Here is a 19,206-nt window from a genome sequence, read left to right as displayed (position 1 = left end):
CAATGCGTATGTACAAACTCATGGTATTGATTATAAGGAGACTTTTGCTCCAATGGCTAAAATGACTACTATAATGACTATCATAGTAATGGTTACAATAAAAAGGTTGGATCATGCATCAAATGGATGTTAAGAATGCCTTATTGCAAGGGGGGAGTTGTAAGAGGAAGTTTATGTGGAGCAGCCTCCTAGTTATATAGATTAGAATCATCTAGATTATGTATGCAGGCTTTATAAGGCCTTGTATGGACTGATGCAAGCACCCAAGGCATGGCATGATAGGACTACAAAATACCTTGTTAACATTGGATCTTGTAGAGCACAGGTTCATCACTCACTCTATGTGAATGAGAGTGATGTAAGTATTGCTGTTATTACTATATATATATGGATGATTTGATCATTGTAGATAGTAGTGAGATAGAGATTGACCATGTGAAGGGTCTCCTCAAGAAGACTGAATTTGAAATGAAGGGTTTGGGAGAGCTATACTATTTTTTTAGTATAGAGATAATCAATACTCCAGAGGATATATGGTTCTCTCACACAAAGACAATATGTGTTGGATGTGTTGAAGAAGTATGGTATGGCTAATTGCAATTATATCTTTATATGTTAATGCTAAGCTTATTGCACATGAGGATGACTTGATTGAGGATGTCATTATGTATTTAAATATTGTGGGTAACCTTATTTATTTGATGATCACTAGGCCAAACCTAAACTACACAATTGGTTTGGAGAGTTAGTTTTATGCAGCTTCCACAAAAGCCACATTTGGATGCAATGTGGTGCACAATGTACTATGCCAAGTCCATGTTGGAGTATGTCTTATTCTATGCTGCATGCATACCATTGAACTTGCATGCTTACGTAGATGCAGATTTATTGGGCTAGTAGTATTTCAAATAGGAGGTATGCTAGTAGTTTCATATTTTCCTTTGGCAATGGTGTTATTCCTTAGAGTAATAAGAAACATTTGAGAGTTGCAGAAGGTTATCATGTATTGTGATAACCTTAGTAGCATTCAATTGGCTAGGAACCTAGTGCATCATGTATGAAATAGACATATAGAGATCCATTACCATTTCATTTGGAAGTAGATTCTAGCAAGTGATATTGACTTGTCAACACAAAGGATCAAGTTGCTGGCATTTTCACCAAGGCCGTGGGAGCTAAGAAGCTTCAATGCTTCAGGACTATACATGGGGTTCACAAGCTCATGTTGTGCTTGAGGGGCAGTATTGAGATATCGAGCTCTACATGAGTTGGCATCCATTATACGACCTGTGATGTGGTAGGATATTATTCACTAGCATGTTAGGTTATTGACATGAGGATACACTAGTGATTCTATAACTAGACTATACTCACGTAGTCCATCCTTGGTGTCAAGAATCACGTGGTGGGGGACTTTGCTTGAGCTGCTGTGCCAAACACACACTGGATACACAAGAGGAAGCTCACTCAAGAACACAAGAAGAGAGATGGAGGCCTAAATGTTTTCTTGCTGATTTTTTCTTCTTCTTCCACACACTATACAACATGCACAAAGTATAGATAAGATACAACATAAAGAAAAGTGGCATTCTAAGTCAAACAGTGCATAACCAACTACACTAATCGACTAGCGCTATATCTTTGCCAGCTGTAGGTAGGTGTAACAACCTAAATATAATAAGTGATAAGTCAGTGACCATGTGAGTGTCATAATGACCACCAACGTGCTAAGTGTAGACGTGCGGACCCATCTAGCCAGGCGGTCCATCATCAATGTCCGCGCATGTTGAGCTTACCATCTCAACACTCCCCCTCAAGCTCAACTCTATCTCTGCAACTCCAAGTAAGCTTTGGAACTTTTGAAGCTTCTCCGCACCCAATGCCTTTGTGAAAATGTCAGCTATCTAATCCTGTGTGCTGACATATACCAAGTCAATCTCTCCTGGAAGTACCTTCTCTCTCACAAAGTGGTAGTACACCTCAATGTGTTTTTTCCAAGCATGGAACACTGGATTCCTAGCTAACTGTATGGTGCTCATGTTGTCACAATGAATGAAATCTGGACCATCTCCCTACACATCCAAATCACCTAATAACGTTTGCAGCCATACCACCTCACATGTTGCCATAGCAACACCTCTATACTTAGCCTCTGTACTCGATAAAGCAATTGTAGGTTGCTTTTTGCTACTCCATGTAACTACTACACTACCAAGGGAAAACATGAATCCACTAGTAGATCTTCTGTCCGGCATGCTACCAGACCAATCTGCATCTGTGTATCCAAAGACATGTACGTACTTACCTACCTCATAAAAAATCCATAATGTAAACTAGACTTCTCATATCCCAATATACATCTAACTACATCCAAATGAGGCTTTCTAGGCATCTGCATAAACTGACTGACAAGGCCAACATCATAGCTCAAGTCTAGCCTTGTGATAGTCATGTAAATCAAACTCCCTACTATCCTCCTGAACATAGTAGGGTCTTCTATCTCATCCCCAATGTCGGCACTCAACTTCACATTTTGCTCCAATGGTACTGAAAGAGGCTTACATGCTGTCATACCATACTTGGATAACATATCCAAGCCATACTACCTTTGGGATAGCCATATACCATCATCACATCTGATCACCTCAATATCAAGAAAGTATCTCAGCCCACCCAAATCTTTCATCTCAAACTTCTTCTTTAAGAAGTCCTTAACTTCAGCAATCCCATTGTCACTGTCACCTATAATAATCAAGTCATCCACATAGATGACTATGATGACCAAACCTGCATCTCCCTTTCTCACATAAAGTGAGTGATCAGCATCAGAAATACAAAATCCAATATTGACAAGTTACTCTCCAATCTTGTCAGACCATGCTCTAGGTGCTTGCTTCCCATAAAGCATCTTCTTTAACCTGCACATAGATGTGGGATGCTCTATATCCTCATAACCTGATGTCTGCTCCATATACACTTCTTCATGCAATTCACCATGCAAGAGGGAATTCTGAACATCTATTTGTTGCAAACTCCAACCTTTGGCTGCTGTCAAGGCAATCACACATTTAATAATTGCCATCCTAGCAACTAGGCTGAATGTCTCTTCATAATCTATGCCATATGTTTGAGCATAGCCTTTTGCAACCACTCTAGCTTTATACCTGCTAACTAAACCATCTGTATTATGCTTGACTTTGTAAACCCACTTACAGCAAATAGATTTCTTACTAAGTAAGGGTACCAAATCCCACATCTTATTGGCTTCTAATGCAGCCATCTCCTCATCCATTGCTGCATCCCAATGAGCATGACCAACAGCATTCTCAAAACAAGTGGGCTCAACATCCTCAACTAGTTTCACCATATAAGCATAATGGTGAGCTGCATAACCTTCAAAAACAAATCTTTTAACAAGGTATCTGACATTACTAGATCTGCGTACCACCGGATCACTCAATGGAGCCTTTACATTACTATGAGCTCTCTGTACACCTGGTGTCCTAATTGAAGAAATACTAAGTTCATCATCCAAACTCTCTGAACCACTAGAATCTCCGTCAAATCCCAAATGATTGGTAGATGCATCATTACCATCCAACACTTTCTTCTTTTCTTTGTCCTTCCCTGCAACACTTATAGATCCACCTAAAGATGTGGGGCTACTCCTTAGTCTCCTAGACCAAGGACTCACTATAGATATAGTATCAGATGATGTTTTTGGTCCACTAAGACTCCGTGATTCTTGTTTTTCTTTCTGCACAAGGTTGTCCTAATCATTATCATCATCTAATACATCACCATCAGGTGCATACCATCTGCCCATCTCATCAAAGATAACATCCCTGCTCACTTTGAACTCACTTGTGATAGGGTTATAATAGTGATGCCCTTTCTGCTCTAAAGAGTATCCAATAAAAATACATTTTTTTGCCTTTGGATCAAGCTTCTTCCGTAGCTCATCTGGCACATGAACATATGCAACACATCCAAATACCTTCAAGTGCGATATATCAGGCTTCTTGCCAGTAAAGCATTCTTCAAGAGTCATCCCATGAGCCGCAACTGTGGGGGTTTTGTTCATAATATAGACAACAATATGGACAACCTTAGACAAAAAATGTTTGGGCATATTCTTTTCATCCATTAATGCCCATGCAACTTCTGCAATATGCCTATTTTTTCTTTTTGCAATCCCATTTTGCTGTGGGGTATACCTGCAAGTAAATTGCCTCTTTATCCCATGAGTCCTTAAGAAGCCACTAAACTCATTACAGAGGTACTCTCCCCCTCCATCTGAACTCGAGCACTTTTAAGCTTGTTTTTGTTTGAAAAGCTACCTTAAAATATTTGAAGTGCTCAAACACATCACTCTTTTCCTTCATGAAGTATACCCATAACTTCCTTGAGCAGTCATCGATAAATGTGACAAAGTATTTACTGCCACCAAGAGATACATTCTCTGTAGGCAAACAAACATTTGCCTGCACTACATCAAGTATTTTTCTACTCACTTCTCTGTCATGCGAGAAGGGTTGTCTTGCCTGCTTACCAAACTGGCATGCTTCACAGATTTTATGCAATTTTGCAACTCTAAATGAAGGCAACCATGTAACCAATCCTCTGGGACTGCATTAATTTCAGCATATATGTTTATGCCATATTTCAATATCTGCAACTACTTCTTTTCCTTTAGCATACATAGCAGCATCCATTGCAGGAATTCCAGCATCTAAAGTGAACATGTGGCCAACTCTACTTCCTTTTACGGCCAACCCGCACTTATCATTAAAGTCTTCTACAAAACAACCTTTTGTATTGAATCAAACTTGGAACCTGTGCTCTACCATTTGGCCAACAGACACTAGATTCTTTGTGATTGATGGCACATGAATACATCTGTCAGACTCTTTGTTTGGCCATCATACAAGGACAAGGGAACCTTTCCAATGTGTGAAATTGGGTGGCATGAATCATCACCCGTCTGCACATAACCTGGATTTTGTAAGTCCTGCATTTCTCCAAACCATTCAACATGACTGGTCATATGATTAGATGCACCTGAATTGACATACCATACATCATCATGTGTCCCTTTCCTGTAACTGCATTCATCATATGCTGCATAACAAACAGACACTCATTTTTGTCTTCATTTTGTCATGAAGACGATGCATAGTTTCTTTGCTGCAATTTACCTTTGTGAATATCATCCTTCTTAGCATAGCAATTGGCTGCAATATGACTTGTTTTGCCACAATAATGGCAAGAAATAGCAGAATTTCTAGAATCTCTATTCTACCATCCACCTCTTCCTCTAGAGCTCCCCTGCCTCTAAAGTTTCCTCGGCCTCTTGAAACCTGCATTTCACCAAATTGCTGATTGAACCTATTTTTCTAGTTATTGCCAGTACGCCCCATACCATGGTCTCTAGAAGAGGATCTACCACGTCCCCTTCCTGAACTTGAGTAACCCTGCATATTAATCTCTTCCGTAATCATGAGAGAGATCAATATGCAGGGTGACTCATTTTTTTCAAATGAGTCACCCTGCATATTGATCTCTTTAGTAATCATGAGAGAGATCAACTTATCAAAATCTGGAAATGGCTTCTATACATATACTGAAGTAACAAATGATTTCCATGCCTTCTAATTATTAAGGCCACTCAAAGTGGATGAAACCAAATCATCATCATCAAGCATTGCATCAATCGCTGCTAAAACATCTGCAATGCTTCTCACCTTCAACACATACTCATTGACATACATTTTCCCTTTCTTCAAGGCATTCAACTCTTGCTTGAGTTGAATCTTTCATGCCTTTGTATTTACTAAAAACATGTTCTCAAAAATTGTTCAAGCTGCATGTGAAGTTTCTGCATTCCTGATATGTCTCAACATCGTATTATCAATGATTGCAGATAACCAGTATATCACCTTTTTGTCTTTCGCATTCCATTCTTTCCATGCTTTTAATTCATCTGCAGCAGTCGGCCAGCTCTGGCTCCTTTTCTTCACCTGAAACAAACTCATAAAGGCCCTTTCCAATGAGGAAGTTCGTCACACAGAACTTCCATGAAGGGTAGTTGTTCTTGTCGAGCTTCTCAATAATGGGATTTCCACTATTCTCTACTATTATCACAAACAAGGATACAACACAGCAAGCTAGTCTTCTGCAATCTTTCACAACACGTGCACAACAATACACCAAGCAACCTTTTTCACTAATTTCTCAATAGCATATGTAATTTGCAACTTGTTTGTAGATAAACCTTGCATTTTCTTCCTGCAAACACCTCAAAAATTACAGACTCGAAATCTGTAACCTATGCACCCACTTTCGGTTAATACAGTCGAAATCATAGTGTACCCTGAAACTGCTGTCCGTAACCTTGCAGCTCTAAAACGGGGCCTAAAACGGCCTCAGACGCCCAAAATAATTGTAGAATATACAGTGCTCTGCTCGTACACCAAATCTCACAACAATCTAAGATTTTCACTCTACCCTGCTTCTGATGCCTCCACAGGCACTATGCAAGAGAGAGAGTGGAATAATGGGAGAGCTTCTTACCCGTTGGTTGCTTGCTTGAACCTTGCTTCTTCTCCTTCATTTCAGTCTTCAAAATCAGCCTCTCTCAATGTCCGGCTCTGATACCATGTCAAGAATCGCGTGGTGGGGGACTTCGCTTGAGCTGCTGCGCCAAACACACACTGTATACATAAGAGGAAGCTCACTCAAGAACACAAGAAGAGAGATGGAGGCCAAAACGTTTTCTTGTTGATTTTTTCTTCTTCTTCCACACACTATACAATGTACACAAAGTATAGAAAAGATACAACATAAAGGAAAGTATCATTCTAAGTCAAACAGTGCATAACCGACTACATTAATCGACTGGCACTATGTCTTTGCCAGCTGTAGGCAGGTGTAACAACCTAAATATAATAAGTGATAAGTTAGTGGCCATGTGAGTCTCATAATGACCATCAATGTGCTAAGTGTAGACATGCACACCCATCTAGCCAGGCAGTTCATCATCAATGTCTGCATGTGTTGAGCTTGCCTTCTCAACACTTGGTTATGGCACATTCATTGTGCCACCTTTCTTTAGCAATTTTACACTTAGTAGCCATGTGTACATATGTTATGGTACTTTCATATTAGTCTTTTACCATGTTTTAGACTGTTCTTTTGTGTGGAAGAAGAAAGAAAAAGAAGATTATTTTAGCTTCATCTCTATGTGTTCTCCAGTTTCCATTGCTTTTGCATGTGTGATATTGGGTTTTTCACCTCTCTCCTCTCCTCCGTTTTCATTCCCTTCCTCCCCCATCTATCCCTATCTCCCTTATTGCTCTTCTCTCTTTCTATTCTCTCTATCTCTCTCTCTCCCCCTTCTCTCTCTAGCCTAATATACTCCTCAACCTCTCCATTTAATAAACCCTAGTACTACTATTATAAACTATCAGGAATGTCTAGAGCTCTTGTAGGTCAAAATGGAGGGAAAGTAGTAAGATTGGTTTTAAAAAAGTGTTCTGGATGAAGTAAGGGGAGGCTCATGGGGGTGGCTAGTAGGAGGCAAGTTATATCTAAGGGGGCATCATGCTTCTAAGAACAACATGATAGCATGGGCCCCTACTTTCTTTGTAGCACAAGTGAACCACAACCAACTTCATAGACTACAATGGCCTGTTATACTTCTCTCTCTCTCTCTCTCTCTCTCTCTCTCTCTCTAAAGGGGGATTGCTTTTGTACTGCAAGTGGGGTCATGATAGATATCAAGTGGGGTTATTTGTCTTATGCACATGTAGGCCTAAAGTAGCTCAGCATGGACCGCATGGTCCATCTAAGTAGAATCCATAATCCTTGGTGAAAAATTTCACTACCTTTACCTGCTCATAAGATTCATCTCATACTTGTTTTGTTTTTGTTATTTCTCTTCTTTCCTATACACAAGAACTAGAAAGCATTGCCAATAAATACATCTTGAACTCTCTCATGCTAGCTAGATCATCCTCACTTCACATCAGCAAGGTGGACATGCAGTCATTTCATGACCTTGGGAGTCCTATAATGCACAAATAGTTGCCTGAGTCAACTGAAGTGCTGCTACTAGCTTTCCCATTGCCCTCAAGTTCATCTTAAATTTGAGGATTGCTGCCATGACTTCCATGATCATTGTGATAGCCTCTATGTATTTATGAGATATCAAGTGATGACATGTGTAGGGTGTTGCCACATACATGTCCATTATAGGAAAAAGAGAGTGATATAGGAAGACAAGAAGATAGAAAAGAAGAGAGAAGAGAAAGAAGGAAAAAGAAGAGGAGTAGAAGAGAAAAGGGAGAGGGAAAGATAGAGAAGGAGAGGTAGAAGAGGAAGAGAAGAACGAAGAGAGAGGTAGAAGTAGAGAATAGGGAGAAGAAGAAAACAAGGACTTAGAAAAGAAGGAGAATTAAAGAGTGAAGAGAGGAAGAATGAGATAGAAATAGGAGAAGAGAGAGATAGAAATAAAGGGAGGAGAGAGAGAGATAGAGGGAGAAGAAGTGAGATAGAGAGAGAAAGAGGTAGAGAGAGTGATAGAGAGAGAGAGAGAGCATGATAGAGAGAAAGAGAATACCTTAAGTTATCTTCAAAGCACTCAAGATTGATAGGCAAGCACCAGATCTTTAGAAGATAAGAGCAATTGAGCCAAGCTCTTGAGAAGCATTTCGGACCCAACATATCCAACTACAAATAAATAACTCCTTGGTCTTAACATAAACTGAGGCGATCCCTATTAAGCCCCCTTTCATACACAGGAGGTGCAGTTGGAAATCTTACATCCTCTATCCCTTAGAGGAATCAAGATGTCCTCATCTCAAAAGAAACTTAGGGGTTGTTGGTTCCTATCATAATTTATATTGGAGGACACATGGGTTATGGGACTATCATACTTTCATTGTGCTAATTTGATTGCGTGCAAGCATTCAAAATTCAAGTTAACTCATTGAACTCAAAGATAAATTTATTACTATACATTATGACTCGATTGGTATTGCAATAGTCTATTACTATAGTAGGAAACCAATAGGGAATCATTACAATCATAGGCTTATTACACCTCATGAAAAGCTTTCTAGGATTCTTAATCATCCTCAAATATCTTAGTGGGCTCTAGATCCTCATCGCTATCTAATTCCTAAGGGAAGCCAAATGCTAAACTTGCATGGCTTTGCTTAGTTGTTGGTTCCTCTTCTTCTTGATCCAATTGAGGATAGTCAGCTTGGATATATCCAAGCTCATTTTTGCAAAGGAAGCATCGGCAGTTGGGACATCTCTTTTGGATGTGCCTCATGTCACCACACTCATGACACTTCTTTTTGAGGTCATACTGCCACCCAAGCTTAGCAACTTGAGCTCTAATACCAAGTTAGAAATTGGATGGGAGGCCCTTGTATCTCCCCTTCCCAAGAGGTCACCCATTCTAGCATTGTTCATGCTAGTGCACATTCAACTAGAAGTTTCCCACAATTAGGCTAGCCATCTAGCCTAATTGTATCTCCCTTTCCCAAGAGGTCACCCATTCTAGCATTGTTCATGCTAGTGCACATTCAACTAGAAGTTTCCCACAATTAGGCTAGCCATCTAGCCCCCAAAACCTTAAGGTGATGGATGACCTTTGGTCTATCCAATTATGGAAATCTTCCTCCATTTGGCCTAGGATTAGGATTCAAATCTAGTCTCAACACATCACTGCTACACTAATAGTAAGCTAGTTTTCTCTAGCAAGTGTGGATTGTATTTCCAACACTATTGAGTAGTTAGTAAAAGAGACTTTTGATTGTGTTATTATGTACTTGTTGTAAAAGTTTGTAGAAGACTTGCTTGCTATATTGTATCAACTCTATCATTGGAAAGATGGATAAGAATAACTACCCACCACCATGAAAGTTTTATGTGATGAACTTCCTTATTGGAAAAGGTTTCCGTGAGTTTATTTCAAGTGAAGAAAAGGAGCCAAAGCTAAGTAATCAAGCAACTATAGTAGAATTAAAGGTGTGAAAATGATGAAATGCAAAAGACAAAAATATAATTTATTGGCTATCTACAGTCATTGATAATACTATGCTGGGATATATAAAAAATATAGAAACTTCACATGTAGCTTGGATCATTTTTGAGAACGTGTTTTCAGTAATAAAGACATAGAAGATTCAACTCAAGTAAAAGTTGAATACTTTAGAGAAAGAAAATATGTCTATAAATGAGTATGTTTTAAAAGTGAAAAGCATTGTAGATGCTTTAATAGCTATTGATGCAATGTCTGATGATGATGATTTGTTTTCATCTACTTTGGGTAGCCTTAATAATGAGGACTAGAAATCATTCGTCACTTCTATGTATGTATCAAAGCCATTTTTAGTTTTTGATAAGTTGGTCTCTCTCATAATCACTAAAGAGATCAACATGTACGGTGAATCATCTAAAAGAAGTGGTAAACAAGTCCAAGTATTTTACTCAACTTCAAGAAAGAGACATGGCAGATCCTCTTCAAGAGGCCGTGGTCTGGGACGTGTTGGTGATAAGTAGCAAAATAAGTTAGATCAGTAGTTCAATGAAATGCAAGTTTCAAGAGACCATGAAAACTTTAGAGACAAGGGGAGCTTTAGAGAAAGAGGTGCATGACAGAATAGAGGTTCTAACAATTTTGGCATTGTTTTTCATTATGACAAAATAGATCATATTATAGCCCAATAAGGAAACTATATATTGTCTTCACAATAGACTGAAAACAAAAATGAGTGTCTGCTTGTTATGCAACATATGATGAATGCTATTATAGGAAAGGGAATACACAACAATGTACGGTATGGTGATTTAGGTGTATCTAATCATATGACTAGCTACGTTAAATGGTTTGGAGAGATATAGAATTTGTAAAATCCAAGTTATGTGCAAATGGGTGATGATTCATACTACCTAATTTCACATATTTGAAACCTTTCCTTGTCCTTGCATGATAGTCAAACAAAGAGTCTGTCATATATATTACATGTGCCATCCATCATAAAGAATTTAGTATATGTTGGTTAGATGGTGGAGCAAGGGTTGTAGGTTTGATTTAACACAAAAGTTTGTTTTGTGGAAGATTTTAATGATAAGTACAGGTTGGTTACAAAAGATAGTAGAGTTGGCTGCATGTTTACTTTAGTTCCTGGAATTCCTACCTCATGCTTAACCCCATGAAAAGTGCGTTCATTCATTATGAAGGGAGGCAGACATGCCATTTTATAAAATGGAATTGTTGTTGACCATTTTGTGGCTCCTTGGGTAGGTTCAGTGGCATAGGTGACATTTGCAGCTTTTGTCCCATATAGCCATTCCTTTGAACAAGTTGGACCATGTTCCAAAATTGGGTTTCCATTGAGATGATTTAGCTAATTTGGCATTCCAATGGTTGAAGTTGATGCTATCAAAGGCTTTGATTCTAATTCTCCTAGATTGGAACAAGGAGTTTATGTCTTTGCAGATGCTTCAAATTGTGCCATACGAAGTGTATTGATGCAAGAGGATTCCAAAGGATGGTTTTGACTATTTAGTATGCTAGCCGATGATTATTTGTGGCTTAAAAGACTTAATACATAGAACAAAAATACTTAGTAATGATTCATTTTGTTAAGAAGTTTACTTATTATTTGTTGGTCCATCCCTTTATCTTTCATGTAGATCATTCACTTCTAGTTTATTTGGTCAACTAGCAAAATATATCACCCACTTGGTAATCATGGATTCTCCTGCTTCAAGAGTTTGAGTTTGGGTCATCCACTAGCCTAGCATCTAGTATATGGTCACATATTTTCTTTCTCAATTTTAGGTTCTAGTAGGTATCAATGGTGTTTCCCAATATTCAGCTTTTTGTGACATTGATAAATTGAGAATCCAAAAAGTGGGCATATGAATACTCCATGATCATGGTATGAGGAAATGCTTACCTTTCTATCTATGGAAAATTTCTTAAAGCATTAGCAAATGGATCAAAGGTGGAGGGCTTGATACTCTATAGTCATGTTAGATATACTCAATACCCCACCCTATTAGGGTACCACCAATGTGTTCAAAGAGAAGAGAGAGAGAAAGGGAAAGACTCCATATCCATGAGCCTTCAGGCTCTCAAGCTCATTCCTTCATTTCCATACACTAAACTGAAAAACACACACACTACAAGATAAAGTGACCTAGTGTAAACGTAGACTAGACTGACTAATTCTAGTCAGGTCACTAACTGACTACTAACCCGACTTATTTAATGTAGTCACATGTAGACAGTTGTACACACTAGCTGTCATAGATGTTGGTCATATATGAAGACACACTGACGGTGAGCTTGATTTCTAACACTACCCCTCAAGCTCAAAAACAAAACTCAAATCATCTGCATCACTCCAAGTAGCTGTCTAAAGTGAATGAACTTATCTTTACCAAGTGATTTGGTAAAGATGTCTGCTACCTGGTCTTCAGTCTTCATATGCTCCAAGTCAATCTGATCTGCCAAAACCATTTCCTTGATGAAATGGTAGTGAACCTCAATGTGTTTTGATCTTGCATGATAAATAGGATTGCTTGCTAACATAACACTACTCAAATTGTCACAATACAGCTTGACTTTGCTGTCCAAGTGTACTCCCAAGTGATTCAGTAACTTCTGTAACCACTTAGCTTCACAGGTTGCTAAGGCCGCACCACGATACTCTGCTTCCGTACTGGACAATGCAACTGTAGGTTGTTTCTTACTCTGCCAACTGATCATGCTACTACCCAATCCAAATGCATAGCCACTGGTTGACCTCCTATCATATGTGCAACCAGCCCAGTCAGCATCAGTGTACCCCATCAAGTCAAGGGTTTTCCCATATGCATAAAACAGCCCATGATTTGTGGTACCCTTTACATATCTCAGAATTCTTCTGACTGCATCCAAGTGTGGTTTGCGAGGCTTCTGCATGAACTGACTGATCAGCCCCACAACATAACTCAAGTCAGGTCTAGTGATCGTGAGATAGATCAAGCTGTCTACCATCTGTCTGTACATAGTAACATTCTCAATCTCTGTCCCAACATCAATCTGCAGTTTGACATTCTGCTCCAAAGGCGTATCCATAGGCTTGCAATCAGCCATACCATATTTCTGTAACATGTCATGAGCATACTGCTTCTGTAGTAGCCATATGCCTCGAGGTGTAGAGACAACCTCAATCCCCAAAAAATATTTCAGCTCTCCAAGATCCTTGACCTTAAACTCAGCCTGTAAACATGTCTTTATTTCTGCAATCCCATTTTCATCATCTCCTGTAATGATTAAGTCATCAACATAGACAACTAGAAAAACATAGCCACTATCTGTCTTCTTCGCAAACAGACTATGATCAGCATCTCCCAATCGGAAACCATGTTGCTGTAAATAACTGTTGATGCGAGCATTCCATGCTTTGGGTGCCTGTTTCAACCCATATAATGCCTTTTTCAGCCGACATACATGTGCTGGAAATTCTGGATGTACATAGCCTTCAGGCTGTTCCATGTAAACCTCTTCCTGTAATTCTCCATTGAGAAATTCATTCTTTACATCCATCTGCCATAGTTTCCAGTCTGCTGCCAAAGCAATCACAATTCTAACTGTAGCCATCTTTGCTACAGGGCTGAAAGTCTCCTCATAATCAAGACCATACTGCTGCGCATACCCTTTTGCAACCAGCCTGGCCTTATATCTTTCCAATGATCCATCTGATTTACATTTTACCTTATACACCCACTTGCATCCAATAGGTGTTTTGCCCTCAGGCAACTGTACCAAATCCCATGTACAATTTTCAGCCAAAGTTGAATATTCCTCATCCATAGCAGCACGCCAATTCTCATCTGAAACTGCCTCATCAAACTTACTTGGTTCTCTAAAACCTGTTACTTTCATCATATAAGCATAATGACGGGCTGAATATCCAGTGTAAGTATACCTGTCAACAGGTCGTCTGACCCTCTCTGATCTCTTGAGCTGTGGCTCACTGTGAGCTTGCCTCTCATGAGGCGGCACATAACGGCTCTGTCTAGCACCTAGCGTCATAACAGACGGAATCCCCAATTCACTATCTAAGCTGTCACTACTAGATGAATCATAACCTGCAGTGAGTGGACCTGTTACATCTTCAAAAACCTTTTCTTTTCCCTTATTTGTTCTCCCCCTCACTGACATATCCGTGTCAGTGGATGCAGTAGTGTGACTCCGTAATCGTCTTGTCTAAGGACTCACTGTAGATGATACATCACCTGTCTGACCAGTCATGGAAGTACTCTCTGCAGGAGTATTTTCAGCATGACTCATACTGGGTGAGCCATCAGTAGGCACTGCAACAGGATTCCCATATCAAGATGCTAACTCATCAAATACCACATCTCTGCTTATGAGTGTCTCATGCATAGAAGGTACATAACACTTATAAGCTTTCCGTTCCTGTGCATATCCAATAAACACACTTTTCACTGCCTTAGGATCCAATTTCTTCCTCTTCTCATCCGGTATATGCACATATGCAATGCTGCCAAATACCTTCAAGTGTGAAATATCAGGTTTATGACCATACAGCCGTTCATACGGAGTGACATCATGAATCCCTGCTGTAGGGGTTCGATTCAGCACATATACAACAGTCACCACTGCTTCAGCCCAATAACCATTTGGCAGACATTTTTCATTCAGCATAGCTCTAGCTGACTCCATCAAAACCCTGTTTTTCCTCTCTGCAACACCGTTTTGCTGCGGTGTATAACTGCATGTGAGCTGTCTTCTGATCCCATGAGATACCTGTCAAAGTAGTTTGAGACATATTCACCTCCTCCATCTGATCTCAAACATGATATGTAATAGCCCAATTCATTTTCAGCATGTTTCTTGAAGTCTTTGAATGCATCAAACACATCATCCTTATGTTTCAAGATATAAAGCCAAGTGTACCTGTTGAAATCATCAATAAATGAGACATAATATCGTGCACTGCCAAAGGAAGCATTATGTGAAGGACCCCAGACATCAGAGTGTACCAATTGTAAAGGCCTAGTGCTGTTTTTTACATGTCTCATGAAAGGAAACCGTGCCTGCTTCCCAAACTGACGTGCAGGGCATACATGACCAAAATCATTATACGTGAATTTAGGTAATCCAAGTACTACTTCTTTCTGCTACATAGATTTCAGCTTTTGTACATTGACATGTCCGATTCTCTTGTGCCAGATCTCTACATCTCTGATGGCACTCTCATCATGAGCAAACATAGCTGCTTTAAGTTCAGGAATGGTCGCTTCCAAAGTAAACATCCTGCCATCCCTTCTGCCCTTGGCAATTAGCTTGCAGCCATTTCCATACTCCTCAATGAAACATCCATCCTTGTTAAACCTTACTTGCAGATTCTGTTCTGCCATTTGACCCACAGACAACAAATTCTTTGTTATGGTCGGTACATTTAAGACATCATGCAGGCCTTTCTTCTTGCCATCAGGCATCATCAATGGAATAATCCCTTTATGCTTTATGTCATGTTGGGTATCATCCCCAGTACATACATGACCATGTGTACCTGCAACCATCTCATCAAACCACTCTCCATGCGGGGTCATGTGGTTTGACGCTCCAGAGCCAATGTACCAACTGTCATCTCTATCATGTCTCGATGCATTTTTAGATACATGTTGCATGGCAAAGAGTCTATCAACTGACTCATCATGAGCACCACTGGAAGATGCATAGTGCCCATGTTGTCTGCCCTTTGCCTTCATATCTCCTTGCTTCTTGTAACAATCCTTTGCAATATGCCCATACCGGCCACAATAATGGCAGTCCTTGTCCCTGTTGGACTGATCAGATGGCTGCCATGAACCAGAACCACCACCTCTACCTCGTGTGATCTCCCCTTGCCTCTAAAACCACCAGATCCTCACTGGTCCTGTGTATTGGCACCATGCCAATTATTCTGCTGCTGCTGCTTTCCATAAGTATTACGAGTGTCACCACGACCTCGAAATGAACCACGACCTCTAGATCCTCTGCCACACTGGCTAGAGTACAACACTGTGTCTCTACTCTGAGATGCACTAGAACTTGTATTCAAACCAAGTTTGACTTTCTCATGCAGCAACAAAGCAACTAGCTCTTCCCAGCTAGGGGGCTCTTCTCTGACAGAAATGGAAGTGTCAAAAGCTTTGTACTCTTTGCCTAAGCCATTCAAAGCAATAGCAATCATATCATCTTCTGATACACTTGAGCCAATAGTAGCAAGTTGATAAGCTATGGTCTTAATCTCCGTGGTATACATCTGGATGCTCTTGCCATTCCTAGGCATGTTGTTGAACTGCTGTTTCAACTGGATCTTTCTTGCATGTGTCATGGTTCCATAATTTTTCATCAGTATGTCCCAAGCATCCTTTGGAGTCTCACATCCAGTGATTTGAATTACCATAGCATCAGATATACATAAGGAAAACCAATGCAGTACCTTGCATGCTCTTTCATTCCATAGCTTGTAGGCTCTTTTCTGTTCATTTGTTGGATTGTGTGCAGGCAACTCAGGAGCAACTTCATCTCCTGTACATAAATCCCAATAACCTCTGCCAACTAGAAAGTTTTTCATTCTGAATTTCCATAATGTAAAGTTCTTATTATCCAACTTCTCTCCAACTATCTAAGTGATATTGTCAGTCCCATGTGCATTAGCCATGATGCAATAGACTGTCTACCAAGTGCCTGACTCCCTGCAGTCCAATAAGTATGACTGACTAAGTTCAGTCCGTAAAAGTTTATGACAGTTTTCTGCACTAAATTGCAGAAAAAAACCAGGATATTTCAGCCCACTGACACCCCAAAACAACCCACAAACAAGTGGTCTCAACTGTAGATATAACTGACAATACATAAGCTATGTGTTTGCTTCAGCTTAAGCTTATGTAACCTCACTGCCAGGGTACATACATGCAGTCTGAAAACTGTAAACTGTGAGTAACCAGCAATAACTTCAAGTCCAAAACTGAGTGTGTTAACAAATTCAGTTTCAGGTTGCAGTCAACCAGAATTCAGCGTACCAAGCTCCAAGCAGCTCCAAAATGTCTTTTGACCATGTCATACATTTACTTTGTAGTGGCAAGTTCAATACATGAGCATCTGAGTAGGCATAGACAACCTGTCTTCATTGACCAATGGCATAAACCTCATGAGCTGTTTGTAATTAACCAGGACAGTGCAACTGTATTTATTTCAATTTCAAAATTCAGTTTTCAATGATGCTCATCGCTTGCTTCAATTCTCCATGCATTCAGCATGTATAGGCCAGTTCATATAGATGATGGAACCCCCAAGATGACCTGTATTGCTTCAGTAATGCACAGTACTTGTCATTGACTGTGTATGACAGTTTTCAGCCTGTCATTGATTTTCAAATCTGAGTATTCTGTCATTGACTGTGTATGACAGTTTTCAGCCTATCATTGATTTTCAGATCTGAGTATTCTGTCATTGACTATGTATGACAGTTTTCAGCATGTCATTGATTTTCAGATCTGAGTATTCTGTCATTGACTGTGTATGACAGTTTTCAGCCTGTCATTGATTTTCAGATCTGAGTATTCTGAGCAAGAGATCTCAGCTCCAAGACATTTGATCCAATGTATACATGCTTTAACACATTCTTGTGCTCCAAAGATGCCTTTTGAGTGTAGTACAAGGCTCCTATGTGTCAGTAATGACTGAATGCATGCTGTCCATTCATGTTTACAGCAGTTCAGAAATGATTATAGGTCTGTGTCTGTCACTCCAGCTCATAACAGAGCTCCCACACAAGCATTTACTCCTTGCACACTTCAAATACCTTCAATAGTGAGCATACATGCTCTATGAACCTTGTCCAGGTGCCCCACTGAAGATTGACAGGTTGCTGTCCACTCAGATCAGCAGATGCAGATTTTCAGATACAGGTTGCTGTCCATTCAGATCAGCAGGTGAAGATTTTCAGATACAGGTTGTTGTCCATTCAGATCAGCAGGCGTAGATTTTCAGATACAGGTTGCTGTTTTTCAGGAGGCAGTCCACGATTTTCAGACACAGGTTGCAGTCCACGATTTCAGGACACAGGTTTCAGGAGGCAGTCCACGATTTTTAGACACAGGTTTCAGGAGGCAGTCCATGATTTTCAGACTCAGGAGGCAGTCCACGATTTTCAAAAGGCAGTCCACGACGCTGATTCCTTCCTTTGACTATGGCTTCATTTGCAAGTGTCCAGCTTCTTTCTCATGCTCCAGGAGGTCCACCAAGTAATGCTCTGATACCATGTTCAAAGAGAAGAGAGAGAGAAAGGGAAAGACTCCATATCCATGAGCCTTCAGGCTCTCAAGCTCATTCCTTCATTTTCACACACTAAACTGAAAAACACACACACTACAAGATAAAGTGACCTAGTGTAAACGTAGACTAGACTGACTAACTCTAGTTAGGTCACTAACTGACTACTAACCCGACTTATTTAATGTAGTCACATGTAGACAACTGTACACACTAGCTGTCATAGATGTCGGTCATAGATGAAGACACACTGACGGTGAGCTTGATTTCTAACACAATGGTCCATGGTTGTCTAAGTTGTTGCTCTAAGTTATAAGGCCCCCATTATGAGGAGAAGCCATGTGCTGTGAGCCTAGATATTTGTTGGGTCCTAACTTGTATGTTAGATGAGGTCTATGTGATCAGATGGCAAAAAGGTGACCTTTGTGGATCTATCCTTCGGTGTTAGATGGAGTAGTTATGAGTTGCTAGCAACTCAAGGCATAATGTATCAAGAATCCCTATTTTGGGGTTTGGGTTCTACAAAAGTGGCCCTTGGCTAGGGGGTATTTCTTGATTGACTAGCAAGGTACATAATATGGTCACATAGGTCAACTAAAGTACTTTCCTGGGCTATAAAAGGAAGAACCCCCTCCAAAGCCTTTGTCAGTCTATCTTTCACCTAGTCAATGTTCTTTCAACTACCCTTAAGCTCTTCACATGTCATTTGTCTAGATCACTATCTAAGCTTCATAGTAGAAACACACAAGTAGATAAATCCATCTTAGTATCAATTCGTTTAAAATTAAAGTAGTTTCTGTTCTTCTCATGTTTTGCTATGTATTCTCTACTCTTTGCTCTAATTCTAG

Source organism: Lygodium microphyllum, chromosome 3 (genome assembly GCF_053477565.2).
Source record: "Lygodium microphyllum isolate KBCC chromosome 3, Lygodium_microphyllum_v1.1.10, whole genome shotgun sequence".
Classification (NCBI taxonomy): domain Eukaryota; kingdom Viridiplantae; phylum Streptophyta; class Polypodiopsida; order Schizaeales; family Lygodiaceae; genus Lygodium; species Lygodium microphyllum.
The sequence above is the reverse complement of the archived record's forward strand: the minus strand, read 5'-3'. Positions refer to the sequence as shown.